We start from the raw sequence: 16246 nt of genomic DNA, 5'->3' as shown, positions 1-16246 counted from the left end.
AAGCGGACTGGCCTCCACTTCTGTGACTTTATCCCCCAGCCTAGGAAAGTGGAGACTGGTATGTTGGACCCCCAGTTGAAGAACGCCCAGGGAGAAGAATAAGGAGTCTTTTATGGTGATTTGTTTAAATTACGAAGAGTGGAAAATAAAGAGATGGTGCCAAATGCAAACTCCTTGTTGACTAAGTACATGCTATATTGCCTTGCATTCCTTCTAATACCTCACTCTTACAAATCACTCAGTAAATACTCGTTCACACTGATAACAATGACATATTGATGACTACTGGCAAAAAGAATGGATCTTCTTTCCAAAAAAAAAAGCCTACCAGACTCAGAAGCCAAAGTGCTTATTTTGAATGAATGAATGAATGAAGGGTCACTTCCATAGTAAAAAATCTCCAATGATTTCATAATTTTTACTAAAAACTTGTATAAAACTACTTTTTCCTGGCAAGTGAATACCACACTGGCTAACATTTGTACTTGGAAATTCCCCCACCATCCCAAAAAATACTGTATGTCTTTAAACTAACACCATTCATTACATTCTATAATGAGACAGCCAATGACAGCATCTAAGATCCTTCAACGCAGGTCATTCATCTGCCAGGGAAAAAAACACTTGAGTTTGTCTTTCAGTTGGACTGTAGACAAGAGAAGAAGGGGTTTTCCGCTGTACATGATTTTTATTGTTGGTTATAAAATCAAACTTCCTGAATATTTACATTAACAAGGCTCTTAGTCACTCACATAAGGAAAAATGAAAACAATTGCTTTAATTACATACTTAAGAGGGATTTGGGAAGGGAAAAAGTTTCTGATATTTGGATATTATATGGTAATGAAATCAGATGCCCTAAGCTACCCTTAAGCTGTTTAAAGCAACTATTAAATGTGTATACATACATGCATTTTGTTCTTAAAAATACACCCCAAGCGTAGGTGCCTTTGGTCCCTTAAATGCCACAGTTAACAATGTTAATCTCCAGGGTCTCCCAATACTGATAAACCACAAATAAAATGCAGTGGGATCGTTCTGTAAGATTTTTGTTGGATAGAAGATGAAAACTTTTTAGGTTAACATTTTAACAGCCTCTTTTATAAGCGGTGTAATTGCTCTGCAATTTGCTAGAGTTGGGAATAGGATTTTCAACTCACTGTATGTCCAAATTCATATAATCTTGACAGAGTTTTATATGAGGAAGCAGACCACTGCTCTCGCTGAAACACAAGTAGAATCCCATTTAAAGGCACTTGAAACCTCAAAGGTTCTACCTCATTCAAGTAGAATTTAGTTGCCACAATGCATGAAGGGAACCACTTTTCTTTAGTTGTCCTTTAATTTTATCCAAGACAAATATGTGGTGCAATAATATTAACAAACAAGAACAAACGCCCAACGAGCAAAAGGGGATGTTCTACCAGGTTTCTAACCATAGCATTTACAATTAAGCCTCCTGGTAGGATAACTTGCATTTTCTTGGGACACTGCACGAGAGTGTTCTGATTATAGACTACACAAAGTGGAAATTTGGGGCAGAATATAAGTAACTGCCCAAAAATCAAAACCTCATTTTAGATTTAACCCTAGACTATCAAGATCTTTATTAAAGATACTACTCAGCTAACAATGTGACTAGGAAACATTTTCCTATCTTCTCTTTAATCTTATCCACTTTTTTGTTAAATATTCTTACAGTACATGTAATTAAGAGGTGACACGATTGTATTTCTCCTGAATAGGTAATAGAGACCAATTTAATTATTGTACAGTACCTCAACTATATATCTATTAAAATGTCATCAACAGGAAAATCATAAAGGAAAAAAACACGATTTAGAATCATATTTGTGGGGCGCCTGGGTGGCTCAGGGATTAAAGCTTCTGCCTTTGGCTCAGGTCATGATCCCAGGGTCCTGGGATCGAGCCCCACATCAAGCCCCACATCGGGCTTTCTGGTCAGTGGGTCTCTGCCTGCCTCTCTGCCTACTTGTGATCTCTATCAAATAAATAAATAAAATATTTTTTAAAAAATTTTTTTAAATCATATTTGTTCTTCATCACTGACTTTGATCCTCCCTCCCATCTCAAATCCTTTTTGTGACCAGTACCGCATATACAAACTGATAAACGATATCTATTGGAACTAAATTCTTTTGTCTCATGTTAGTAAAAACTAAAGTATTACAATTTCACTCTTGAATCTGCAGTCCCAAAGCTGGCCCACTCAATATTTTCATATACTGATGCTCCCAGCCAAACCTGAGGGACTTATCGGCACTACACCAAACTCATGGCGTTGCTATCTTCTCCTACTACAATGGACTACAATAGGTTATAAAAATAAAATTTAAATGTTGGTAAGACACTAAGAGTCAGACTACCCAGTGCAGTGATTTAAATAGTTACTTTAACCACATTCTGATGGAAATCTTTCAAATATACGGTCATCTCCATGACTCCTGCTGCACCCAGCTCTGAACTTCCCCGGGCCCCATTCTCCCTGCACCCAGCACACAGGAGAACTCACTTCACCCCCCAGTCCTCTCTGCCCTCCAGGGCTTATCTCTCCACTCTGTCCACAGCCCAGTCCTGCCTGCCGCTGTTCCCATGATCACCACTCACTCTCGTTTCATAATTTCTTCTTTCTAACCTTATTTGTCTTCTGTCCTTCCTCAGTTTCCTTAGGGGGGAAAAAAGGTCAATGGCCTCCCTGGTTGGAAGGAACAAACAAGTGCCGTGAGCACCCATTCTCCTCTCAATTATAAAAATATCTCTTCTATTGCCATTCAAGAGGAAAATGAGCAAGTACTTCTAATTTTAAGCACAGATCTAAATGAGTATGAACAGATATGTATGTATGTGCATACATGTGGGCTTTTTGCTTTTCTAGTTTAAAAAAAGAAAAACAGGGAGAACAAATGCTCATTTTTTTGTTCAGTTGCAGAGTGCTTTTTACCAGCTCCTGCCTTCTGTATATCCTTTATCCAACCACTTTCTGATATTATATGACCTTCCACCCATTATGGTCTCTGGGTCACATGGTTCATTGCACACACTAGGATATTTCCTTCTTCCCGATAAATTAGTCAGTTAAGACGGGAACATTACTTAATTTATATAGATGTCTATGTCAGATTTCTCTAAACATATGTTAGGACATGGTGCTAGTCTATATCAGCATTACAGAAGTATGACCCAGGGACGGCGGGTAGGAGGTCCCTGAGAGCCCTTCAGGGGATCCACACTGGCAAAACTATGTTTAGTACTATGAAGATGTTATCTGCCTTTATTGCTCTCATTCTCTCACGAATGTACAAGAGCAAATCTAGAGGATACATGGTGTGTGATAATGTATCACGCTGACAACTAGCAAAACTAGTTTATTTTAGAAAAAGAACTAGTGTTTTTTAGAATTTTCTAAGGCAGTCAGTTTAAGGCATAAATATATACATTTTCAGAAATAAGTTGTGTTCTCAGTACTTCCAAGTTCCTAGCAAAAGCAATCTTTGCTAATATCTGCTATAATCTCCACAACTTCATTATCATCCAATGAATTCACTTAGTATTTAAAGGAAAAGAAATCAAATGTTTTAAACACTGAGAAGACGAGCTCTTTAAAAGCAAAAGACTTTACATATTAGAAATAAGCCACTGAGGCATTATCCAGGGTAAATAACCACACTGCACTGGTTGGAACAGTGCACACAACAGCTGAGAAACTGATGAAGCTTGGTATAGTTAACACTGCTGAATGTCTGCTGGATGGAAAGTCTGTAAAAGAAATCACAGCAGTGCCACTTAGAAATGATGCAGTAGCTCATCAAATTGTTATGAGTACTTACATGAGTTAGAAGTTAGTATCTTGCCTTAAGGACTGTATTTTGGCTTTATAAGTAGAAAAATCCATAGACACGGGTAGACTTACTGTTTTGTTTTCACTATTCCAGTATCCATGCCAACTAATCAAAGTAGGTCTTCTTTTATGTGAATGGTTGCAACAAATAAGAATGCTATTGAATTACTCAAAGTGTTAAGTAACTTTTTTGAGTGTCATGATTTATCCTGAAAGAACTATGTTGATATCTGCTCTGATGGTACAAAAGCAAAGATGAGCAAAAGTGCTGATGCTTTAGCGTGAATCAAGGCAGAAGTATGAAACTGTACTTGTAATAAGCATATTCTTCACTGCATCAGTCATTAAAAAAAAAAAAAAGCCAGTTTCACTTCACAATGTCCTCGATAAAACATTAAGAATTATTAATTTTATTTCACCTCTCTCTTGAGAACTTGGTCTTTTTCATATTCTGTGTGAGGAAATGGGAGGTACACAAAAAACACTCGTGCTGCATATTTAATAGCAGTCTTAAGGAAAATAACTTATACAATTATTGGAGTTAAAAGCCAAACTGTATACTTTTTTCATAAAATACCATTTTTGCTTAAAAGAATGACTGGCAGACAACACTTATTCAGACTGAGGTATTTGGCAGGCATTTTTTCTAAAATGAATAAAGTGAGCCTGACATTTCAAGGAAAAAACTGACAATATCTGTTGCCGATGATAAAATCTGAGCTTTCAAGAAAAGATTAGAATTTTGGAAAACTTGAACTCAACAGCAAAATCTTGACCACTTCCCAATTCTCAAAAGCATTTTGAGGAGAACAGTCACATTAATGAATGTGATTTGTTAAATATTGTGTAATCAAATGTGTCAACATTTGAAAGATCTGTATAACTCAGTAAACCATTATTTTTCAAATAACCAACATACGATGTTACAAAATTACACACAGGTCAAAGATCCATTCAAAGTTCAAGATGGACCAATAGGATTTTAATGTTACAGAATATTAAAAAAAAATCACTGGTATGGTTTCAGATTCAACACTGCAACTAACTTTTAAGGATCTACCACTTGATGAGTTTTGATGTGACAAAGGATACTCAATTATGAACGCCATTAAAATAGTCTACCCTTTTTCTACTGTGTATCTGTGTACAGAGAGCTATCCCCATATAATTCAAATCAAACTATCACAACAGATTGGAATACAAAAGCAGTTATGAAAATCCAACTGTTTTCTATTAAGCAACACAGTAAAGAAAGTGGCAAAATGCAAATGTCATACTTATCACTCTATTTTTTGCTTTGGGCTATCTTTTTCATGAAACTGTGTTAACTATATTAACCTTTAATGAGTTTTGTTTTGTTTTTTTTTAAGATTTTATTTATTTGTCAGAGAAAGAGAGAGAGAGCACACAAAAACAGGCAGAGTCGCAAAGAGAAGCAGGGTCCCTGCCGAGCAAGGAGCCTGATGTGGGACACAATCCCAGGACCCTGGGATCGTGACCCCAGCCAAAGGCCGCGGTTTAACCGACTGAGCCACCCACGCGTCCCAAGTTTGCTATTTTTAAATGAATAAACATTTTAAATACTTCTCAGTGTTCATTTCTAATATGTTGAATTTGATACAGTCCACATAAACAAAAGATCTTTGGGGTCCTTGATAATTTTTTAGGAGTACAAGGTATCCTGACACCAAAATGTTTCAAAACCAGTGATTTATAATAACACCAAAAAAGAGCACTTGTAAGAATGTATATATAATAAAATAAGCACCTGAAAATGAATCAGAAGATCTTGGCTCCAGGTCTAGCACCACTTCTTACTTGCTTTGGGATCTGGATAAATTACTTAGTCTAAGTTCTCAGTTTCCTCATCTGTAAAATGGATAACTCATATCTTGTTCTGAGGATAAAAGAAAAAATATGTCAAAGCAATTTATACACTACAAGTATATTATTATTACACGTCTCAAAGTTGAGTTTTAAATACATCTAATGACCAAATTTCTCCTTATTTTTAAAAATCCATTACTGAAAGCAGAACTTATAGAAAATGTGAAGGGGAGATTTTTGATTAGTCAATTAGCTCAAATGTCCAACCACAAAAGTTTATTGTATTAAATGTCTTCCTCTACAGTTATAATTGACAATGTATATTTCAAATATGAGTATTTCCAAATATAGATAAAAATACAGACAATAATAACATACCCCAATGTACCCATCACCTAGCTCCAACAATTATCAAAAATTTGCCAATAATGGGGCACCTGGGTGGTTCAGTTGGTTAAGCAGCTGCCTTCAGCTCAAGTCATGATCACAGGGGTCCTGGGACCCAGCCCCACATCAGGCTCCCTGCTCAGCAGAGAGCCTGTTTTTCCCTCTCCCTCTGCCTGCCGCTCTGTCTACATGTGCTATTTCTCTGTCAGATAAATAAATAAAATCTTTTTTTAAAAAATTGCTGATATTGTTTAATTTGCTTCCCATTTGTGTGTATGTTTGTGCCTATCCTGAAATACATATATTAGAGTGCATTTCATTTTGCCTATAAATACTTCCATATGTTTCTTTAGCAGATGAGAATTTTGTAACATAATCACAATACCATTAACATAAATAAAAACTTAATGGTTATAATTCTTATATATCATCCAATACATACTTCATGTTTCCTGAGTGTCTCCAGAAAAAAAGTCTTGATAGTTTTTAGTTGGTTCGTATCATCAAAAAAATCATTTACCAGTTCATTTTTTTTTTAAAGATTTTATTTATTTATTTGACAGACAGAGATCACAAGTAGGCAGAGAAGCAGGCAGAGAGAGAGGAAGGGAAGCGGGCCCCCTGCTGAGCAGAGAGCCCGATGTGGGACTCGATCCCAGGACCCTGAGATCATGACCTGAGCCGAAAACAGTGGCTTAACCCACTGAGCCACCCAGGCGCCCTACCAGTTCATTTTCAAGTGAACACAAGATTTTAAGCTAAAGCTAGGAAGGAAAAGGAAATAATATCATGCTTTATATACCATGTCCAATCTACAAAACAAAGTCAACAACTATCTTCCTGAGGAATGTGCTTCTCTCCCAACCAAACAACAAACAAAAATAACCAAAGAAACCCACTATAAAATAGGCCAGACTAGCAACACTTCAGTGTTCTGAGAGGTGACCAGAAGACACAGCTCAGTTACTCAGGAAGAAAGAGCTGATAGGAGACAATCACCCACCACTTTGGAAAAGATGAGGTCAGGTCTGCCACAGCACCAGGACAAGCTGAAGCTGGGGTCAGGGTCCAGGTTCTCGGTGAGCAACACTGCTCAAACAAGTCAGGTGGCCAAGACTATAAGGCAACCCCTTGCAGGTTTCAACTCAAAGCTCAAAAAACAATGCTCTAAGCTAGAGATGTAATGGAACACATGGTCAAAAGTGACAGTTTTGAGAATTTATTCAATTTGTTCAGCAAACATTTATCAAAAGACGACTCTACTAGGCACCACCCACGATATGAGTGGTATATTTATACAATGCAAACAATAAGCAGCATATAGCTCTCTACACATGTCTTTCCCCATTGATTTTAAGGGGAAGAATGGAAATTATTTAATATTAATGACCTTGTCATTTACCATTACAATTTATAGTGCATCTTTTCTCTGTCACCTGTAGTCTGACCCACCCCTAATGCAGTCACTAAAACAAATCTGAGTTCTATTGTCCTTCTCACACACACCAGACCCCTAGCGTCTATATCTACAAATTCTTCTCTGAATATTTAGTTTAGGAGATCAAGATAATGCTAAAGAATTTCCCACCTCCTCTGAAAACTGTTTTCTTTTCCATATGATTATCCCAAGTATGTCAGAATGAATCATAGAAGCATATGTAATATACAAGTAATATAAATCCTTTTTAGAATCCTTTACCTCAATTTCACGTATAGATCTTTTCATTTAAAACGTATTTCTTACCAGAATGTTTGAGAAGTACTTCATAAATGTGTCTAAAAACATTTAATAGTCACTAAGAAAATTTGGTTGACACGATGAAGAACATCTTCTCAACAGTAACAAAACCTAGTGGTCAGATAGCTACAGTGAGTCCAGACTTCCCCATTTCGGAACCGATATTTTGCTTCAAATTTCTACTATTTGTAGAAAAACAGTATAGGGGTGTCTGGGTGGCTCAGTTAGTTAAGTGTCTGCCTTGGGCTCAGATCATGACCCCAAGGGAATCAGCCCCAGATCCGGATCTCTGCTTAGTGGGGAGTCTGCTTCTCCCTCTCCCTCTCCGCTCTAATAAATAAATAAATATTTGTATCATTTACATTCATTAGACTATTATACACAAAATAAAGTAAGTGGGACCCTAACTAGCTCTCTATAATTTCCTTGACCCTACCCATTATCTTCATTAGACATCTCATTTGTCATCAGATTTTCCATGTAGGTTACTTGTTTACTATCCCTCCGTCTTCTCTCACTAGAATGTAAGGCCCATAAGGACAAAAACTTTATTTTCCACTGTATGCCCCGTTCCTAGAACAGTGCCTAGATACAGTAAAGGCTCCAAATAAATTTGCTGAATGAAGAGATGATAAATGACCTTCCCCCACTTCCTTTCCTCCATACACATTAACCATCCTTTATGGTCAAGGTCAAATTCTGTTATCTCTATGAAGATTAACTCACCATTACCTCCCCCAATGCTCCAATCTTTATCTCCCTTATTTATACCATGAATTTGGCCATTACCAGCTGTCCAATAATTTTTATTTTTAAAAATGTACATACTTTGCTTAAAATTCTTAAAATCCTCCTCTCCTTATTAAAGTCATGAGTCCATGTCTCCAGCTTTTGGTATCCACTTCGGTATATATAAATAGCATATCATTAATAAATGTTTCACTTGACCGATTTGTATCTATAGTTAATCTAGAAATCAATTTAGTCAATAGTTCCAACTTTCTATAACCTATCCCTCTCTTTCTAATAACTCAGTTGAAACTGGAGTGGGTCTCTATATTTGGCAATTTCCAGTTCTACATTCTCATATAACTTATGCTCATAATTTACTTTAACCATCCCTTCTCCCAAGATTAAACTTTTTGTCATGAAAAATCTCGTGACTTTTTGATAATACCTACAATGTGGTATCTAATCCCAGTCAAGGAAGAGAAGTTTCATTACCCCCTTCTTGTTGCTGAAGTACTGAAGAGTACTTTTTTCCCCTTTATCCCTTTTTTCTTTCATGCCAAGAGGTATCCCATTTCCTTCTTTATTGATCATACCCCTGGCAAGCTTTTATTTCTTTATACCTGTCCAAAGTAATCTGCCTTAAAGACTTCCTTTTGAGCCACTTCTGTATTCATTTGATTAAGTTTCAGACTCTCAGTGTATGAGAATGGCCTATTCTTAAAGCCTGGGCTTGCTTCTTTAAATACAGCCAATCTTTATGAACCTCATCCCTTCACATGGCCAACCCTTGATCATCTGAGGTAATGGAATATCCAAAAATACGAGATTATCCACAACACAAGAAAATTTTTAAAAAATTGACATCTGGCTTTGAAATATATCACGTGGCTTTGGGCAACACTTTCTTAATTATGTTTTTGCTTAAGACAACATTAGTAATATTTTCTGTCATGATGGTGGATATCTGTCTTGGTTTTGATTTTGATGCAATTTTTAAAAAGCCAATCAAGCATCAACTGTGGTTTTTCCTACGGAGTCTTTTAACTAGTTTTTTTTTTTTTTTCCTTCAATCTGTTGAAGTCTGTCATAAAATCTGGTTTCTGTTTGCCCTGATTTCTTTCCTCCCTTTTCTTGGAATTCTGATCCAAATCAACTTACTCTATATTAATTTACTTCAACTTAAAATAGCATTTGCTTGAGAATGCAAAGCATTTTAAAAACAATTAAATGTTCAGTGAAAATTTTAGTCCAAATAACACAGGGTAGGAAATCTCACTTTTTAAGATAATCCAGGAAAAGTTAGGTTTCTGGGGAAAACTGCACTGGTAATTCTAGCAAAATGCATTTAGTAGGATATTGTGATTACTTGAAAATATGAAAACATATATGGACTGCTTTGTAAGTCAGTTTCATCAGTATATAATCTCATAGACCAAAACCTCTACAGAATTAAATTCCCGATACAAGCATTATAGAAAATAGCATTAACCCTGGCCCCTCTCCTGGTCCCAGACTAAACTCCGCGCCCATCTCAGACCTGATCTCAGCCTCACTTCTACAAGTAAGTTTTAAAATGTGTAAGAAAAAGGAAAAGAATTGGGCTAACAGGATATTCTCTTTTGCCCTCTTTTCAGTTACTGCCATTGGCCAGAGAGACCCCTAATCCTCAATTTTACACAACAATTCTTACTTTATAATGATTCAATAATTTTACATATGAATGTAGGGCTACAGCAATTGAACTCACTTTCCTTCATACACTATTCACCATATGACCAGCAGAATTAATAAACCATTTTTAATTTTCCCCCATGTGGAACTTTGATAACTACGCATTATTTTACCCAAAAACTAACTTTCGGTCTGGTGAATGTGGCCCAAGTTTTTATGAGACGTTCAATGTTAACTGCTCCCCCCACCCTTTTTTTAACAGCAACCTTCTACGCAGTCCTCAGACTCAGTAAATTCTACAACTTTTAAACAATAAAAACCAAAAAATTTTCACGGTGCACAGTCACATTCTGATGAAAATACCTACACAAAGCCACGAATTCCTAGTTTTTCAATTCACTTCTCCAGCTTTCTGCCTTTACTAAATAAGAGAGCTCCACAAGTATGAATTAATTATGGCTTCCCAAGCTGTGTGTCCACCAATATACACGATTCTCAAGGAAAAGCAAATAACTAAACGTAACTAAACTGGTAAGAATTCTTTTTTTCTTCAAAAATTCACTTTAATTTAAAATCTCTCTTCTTCACGGAGTTTGAAATAGTATACAACCTTTGAGGAAAGAGTTGTCATCTATGTGCATTCTCAATGAGCCCCACAAAATGAGTGGCATAAAGAGGCAGCCTAAGTTCCCAAGTTTGGTCTTTCATGGATGGTACATTTCTCAAACACAAACATACACACACACACACCCCGGAAGAAAGAAAAGAAACATACCTGATCATTTTCTAAACAGGTTTGATAGGTTTGGTTGACTTGTAAGAGCGGAGTATTTACTTATAATCTTTTAAAGCAGAAGTGGCAGCCAGAGCAGTGGGTAAATAAAAACTTCAGAGAGTTTTAAAAACCCTGCATCTTAACTCACTTCCCCTTGCTTCAAGGGGACAGCACAGCAAACCCCACGGGCAAATGAGATTATGCAACAGGTTTTTCTCCTCTACTTAATTCACCACGGGCTGGTTAGAGGTGTGCTTTCTCCAAACAATTTGAAACACCAGGACCCTAGAATCTTTGCAGCGGGCGTTTAACTAACTCCTTTAGGATTTTGCAGTATCCATTCATTTTCAGATCTACTCGTATTTTCTCGAGTTCATCACCGGAGTTTTGTTTGTTTGGGGAAATTAACCCATTATTTGAAAGCTTCAATTCTGCATAAATATTTTCCTCCCTGGTGTTTTATTACACGAAACCACACATGATAAACAGATCCTCAGCTGCCCCCTTGGGCTTTTTTATTTCTCACGTTTTACCGCTAGTGTAAATAAAGAAGTCACAGGAGCGCTGGGCCCCCCAACACCGTGACTCGGGCCCCAGCAGGAAAACTGAGTTTTTGGTTGGTCGCTAGGGTTTAAGAACGCAGCACCGTCACCACCCAGGTGGCCTCGCTGCTTACACCAAAGGCGAATTTGGGATAATGGGAACAGTCAGGCCGGGGCCCCACTTGGCAGGCGTGTTGTGTAACAGTCGCGCCTGGAAGTGAGCAGCTTCGCCCGCGAAGGTACCGCGTCCCACCGCGGCGGCTCCTTGCAGCGGGATCCGCCGGCCCAGCCCGCTCTCCGCGGCACGGCCGGGGGCGCACCGACCGAGACCCCGCGTCCGGCCGCCCGCCCCCTTCCCGCTCGGCCCGGCCCCCTACAAGGCCTACACCCCCCCACACACACACAAAAAAAAAAAAAAAAAAAAAAAAACCGCCCGTGCGGCCCCGAGCCGCGGTCGCCCCCACCCCGCCTCCCGGAAAGGTGGCCCGGACGCCCGGGAAGGCAGAGCCGGCGGGGCGAGAGCGCAGTGCGGGGCAGCGGGAGTCCAAGCGCGCGGCGGAGCGTCCATGCTGCCGGCGCGGGCGGGCGTCCCGAGCCCCGCACCCTCTCGTCCGCACGGTCCGCGCGGCCGGCCGGAGGCCACTTACTTTTGGGGCCGCCGACCTCCCGACTCCCTCCGGGGGAAATGAAAGTTGTCACGGCGTCTCCCCTCGGGCCCCCCTCGCCTGCCCGGCTTGCGAGGCGCCGCCGCGGAGCCGGGAGGGCGGCTGCGCTCCCGCTCGCGTCCGTCCCGTCGCGCTCTCCTCCTCCTCTTCTTTTCACTATATTATCTTCTCCTTCTCTGAGAGGTGGGTGGGGGCGGGAAGCTTAGAAAGAGAGGAGACGTTTGCAACTTTTCTTCACTCTTTCTCTTCCACCTCCCCCCCACCGTCAGCCTTGAAAAAACAATGTTGAAAGGGGTGAGGAACTTGGGGAGGTGAAGGTGGGGGGCCGCGTGGGGAAAGCGGAGGGGGGGGGAGGGAGAAGTGATAATAATCGTTTAAAAACTGATTAAAGCCCCCCAAACAGTGATACACAGACAAGAGGGGGAAAGGCGGGGGGGTGGGGTGGGGGTTGGGGGGAAAGAGAAAGAGTCGCTGGTCAGGAAACTTCAAGCGCGGATGAGGTCATTGGTTTAAAAATAAAGAGATGGCGTCACTTGAAACCAATCCCAGTGAATGAACTCAGCGGAGCCCCGGGGAAAGGAGGAGACAGGCGAGGGCAGGGCGGTGGGCGCCGGGCGGGGCCGCGCGCCCGCTCGCCCGCCCATCCCGCGGCCGCCCGGGTCCGCAGCGCGGCTCGGCGCCTTGGCTTCGGCCGCGCGGGGAGGGGTCGGGTCACGTTCCGTTCCGGAGTTCGGCGACTCGCAGGCAGGTTCCGCAGGCGCCGCTGGGAGGAGCCGGGGCTGCCCGAGGAGGCGGCCCCGCGGCCTCCTCCTTCCGCGCCCGCGCGCTCACCAGCCCCGACCCCGGGCCCGAGTCTACGTCCCAACAGGTATTTCAGGGTGCGCCCCCCACCCCGGCCCACCCCGGACCGAGACGCGGAGCCTTTTCCCCCTGGCTGCGCTCTTTCCAGCTGCCTCACCCGCGTGAATAAATGCAAACCATGATTTGAGAGAATTGCAAGCACTCCCTCTAAAGTCCGATGAATCCCAAAGGGAGGTCACTGCCGTCCTTGTGAAAGGGACGTTGCAGGTACTTCAAGAAAAATCACTAGTGTTGTCAGGCACTCAGTGATCTGGGCGTGTTTGTCGTTGAAAGACCCCACACGACTGTTCCTAACTTTCATTATTTTACTTTGTCGATGTTTACTTATTTACGTTCACGAATTCAATGAGTACAAGCGGCATGAAATTCCCTTCTAAAATGATTTCTGCACCGGGCAGCACAGAATCGTTTTTAAATCAGACCAGAGATTCTCTGCCTCTTGAGAGGTGCAAACCCCTACTGCTTGAATCCTACGCATTTCGTGCATTTTCTGTGTGGATTAATCAAAATAGCTGTTTTGCAGATTGTATTACACTCTTTGGAAAATGAGAGACCTGAGGTGGTGACAAACCAGGACTTGGAATCCGTGAATAGGACAATCGGAGCTTTATTCTAGTGTTCTTTGAGCATTTGAGCATGAAGCTGCTTCTACTGAGAAGTACTCACGTGAATATCACATAACAAAGATGTGATTAACGACGGAAAAGCACACTGCGAGTGGACTGCTTCATGGGCCAGAATTTATGTGTAGGAATAATCTAGCTCCTAAAATACTCCATTTACAATGCCCTGGTTGGGACATCAGTCCCAAAAGGCATCTCTGTTGTGAATGTCCATTTGGACACTGCCTGGGGGACTTTTTTTTTTTTTTTAACTGGCCAAAGAACTGAGAGTCAGGTTTGGGGTGGGTTAGAAAGGTAAAACATCTGTATTCCTTTTCCGCCTTGAAATCCTGCAAATATAGTGCATTGGTTCCTACTGATAATCACTTAAGGTTAGTATTGAGGTAAGCCTCATCTTTCAGAGGAGGAAAAAGAGCCCATCTGGAGATGAGAGACTGATGAGCCCAAGTGGGGCAGTAAATTAAGCCTGAAGGCCACAGATGCAGAGTCCACCTTCTGCTTCTGCCTTTGACCTCTAAAACTTGGGCTGGGAGGAAGCAATCTCTCCTAGGGCTCCCCGTCCTCTGGTGGCCAGGAGACGTTACTGCAGCCTTATTGGGACTACCTGTGCTCTTCAAGTAAACCTCCAAAAATCTACTAATCATAGACATGCTGTTTTTAGAACATTTTAAAAGGGATAGTTCAAAATGATCTGCAACTCAAGTCTGCTTAGTTGGAGGAGTTGGAATGTGGGGGAAGGAAGGAAAAGAGAGAATCCTTGTCCTACAGGTGAAGAGTACAGATCTTGCCTGGATGAAAGACTCCACAAGAATGTATGGAATACCCTTTACGTACTGCACATCCTGAAACTTCTCTCACCTTCTTTATGTGTTTTTCATGCATGTGGTACCATGATAGCTAGTAATGGGAGCCTCCCCGGTATATAGCATCCAGTAAGGGAAATGGGATGTAGATTAAAACAAATTAAAAACTAAATTAGTAATTGAGGGGCGCACAGTATTGATTAAAAGAGTCCAGCAGGAAAAAAGGAGCAGTGTAGGCTGGGATTGTCAGGGAAGGCATCTTCAGAGGAACTTTGACCTCATCCTTTAAGGATTATTAAGATTAGTTTGGGTTAAAAGGGCTCAATGGGAGGTCTATTCTAGAGGGGAAATGGCATGAACAAAGACACGGAGGTAGAATGAATGAGGTGTATTCAGGTGAGTGAGGAGAAGACCCTTCAACAGCAGTAGAGATTGGTGTGTAGCAATTAAGAACTAGGCTAAAATTAAGAGATTCAGAGGCACATTATAAGGTTCTTGAATGTTGGGATAAATAGCTTGTTATTAGTCCAACAGGCTAATGTTGAACAAGTTTACTTCGTTTAAGAGCACATTTCTGTTCTACTAAAAAAGCTTGCATATATGCTAACAACAAACAGGTGGAAACAAATTAAAAACTAAGTGTCACTTAAAATTGCTCCCAAGAAGATGAAATCTCTGGGTATAACTCTAACAAACCATGACTGGGATCTGTATGCTGAAAAATATAAAATGCTGGTGAAGTTAAAGAAGGCCTAATTAATTGGAGCCACTCACTATATTCATGGACTGGAAGAACCAGTAAAATAAGTATTGTTCTTCCCACATTGATCTATAGATGTACTTTTTTATTTAAATTCAATTAGCCAACATATAGAACATCATTAGTTTCAGATGTAGAGGTCAGTGATTCATCAGTTGCATGTAACACTCAGTGCTCATCACATCATGGGTCCTCCCTAATGCCCATCACACAGTTACCCCATCCCCCTACCCACCTCCACTCCAGCAGCCCTCAATAACTTTCCCATAGTTAAGAATCTCATCATTTGTCTCCCTCTCTGATTAATTCCCATCGTGTTTTTTCCCTCCCTCTCCAATTGATCTACAGATTTAGAACACAGCCCCTATCAAAATCCTAGCATGGTTTTTTATAGGCAGAGACCATATGAACCTAAAATTGCTTCTGGAACGTTTAAAGGGGTGAGTGAGTGCTAGATTCCCCAAAGGCAGATAAAGAGCTCATATACTTAGGACACCAGCAAAGCAGGGGCTCCGTGGCTTATAATCAGACAATGTAGAAAGGAGCTATTTTCATTTCAGTACATGTTAAGTGTGCAGTTCAGTCTTGTTTTCAGTCAGAGTTCAATATGGGAGAGGAGTGCCTTAATCTTTCACACTTAGACCCTGATAAGTTTTTAATCCGCTCGTGGCTGAAGCTCATTCATTCAGCTATTAGTTATTGAGTGCCTACTATCAGCATGTACCAGGCACTGTGCCTGGCTCTGGGAGTTCAGTTATAAACAAGAAAAGCAAGGACCCTTCCCTGATGGAACATTCTAGTGGGGAGAGAAGGCAATAAGCAAATAAAAACAAAATCCAGGACTGTGAGAAAACTGACTATGTGGGGAGAAAGTTGGACGATGTGATACCAAATCATCGAGGGTAGGGGCCAAGGTGGCTGAGGGAGGCATTCATAAGGAAAGGACATTTGAACTCATCCTTAAGGATGGCAAACAGAGAAGTGGTCTGGGTAGAAGAAAGCA

At 40.7% G+C, this 16246-nt stretch overlaps 1 protein-coding gene across 10 annotated transcripts in view; it reads right to left on the bottom strand.

The window, feature by feature from the left end:
- The window catches only part of DUSP16 (dual specificity phosphatase 16), an 80726-nt gene extending 67837 nt beyond the window's left edge, over positions 1–12889 (bottom strand). For 4 of the 10 annotated variants that reach the window (XM_059186048.1, XM_059186054.1, XM_059186053.1 and 1 more), the window contains exons 1-2: positions 12179–12889; positions 5628–5756 (exon numbers count right to left, since the gene is read on the bottom strand). The gene's annotated coding sequence lies outside the window, so the exon portion shown is untranslated. Of the gene's footprint in view, positions 1–5627; positions 5757–6515; positions 6605–10989; positions 11009–12178 lie in introns of those variants that run through there. The other 6 variants (XM_059186052.1, XM_059186056.1, XM_059186057.1 and 3 more) reach the window with 4 other exon arrangements.
- Positions 12890–16246: the final 3357 nt, after the last annotated feature.

The sequence above is a fragment of the Mustela lutreola genome, chromosome 8 (genome assembly GCF_030435805.1).
Source record: "Mustela lutreola isolate mMusLut2 chromosome 8, mMusLut2.pri, whole genome shotgun sequence".
Lineage (NCBI taxonomy): Eukaryota > Metazoa > Chordata > Mammalia > Carnivora > Mustelidae > Mustela > Mustela lutreola.
This window is presented reverse-complemented; position numbering and strand designations above follow the sequence as displayed.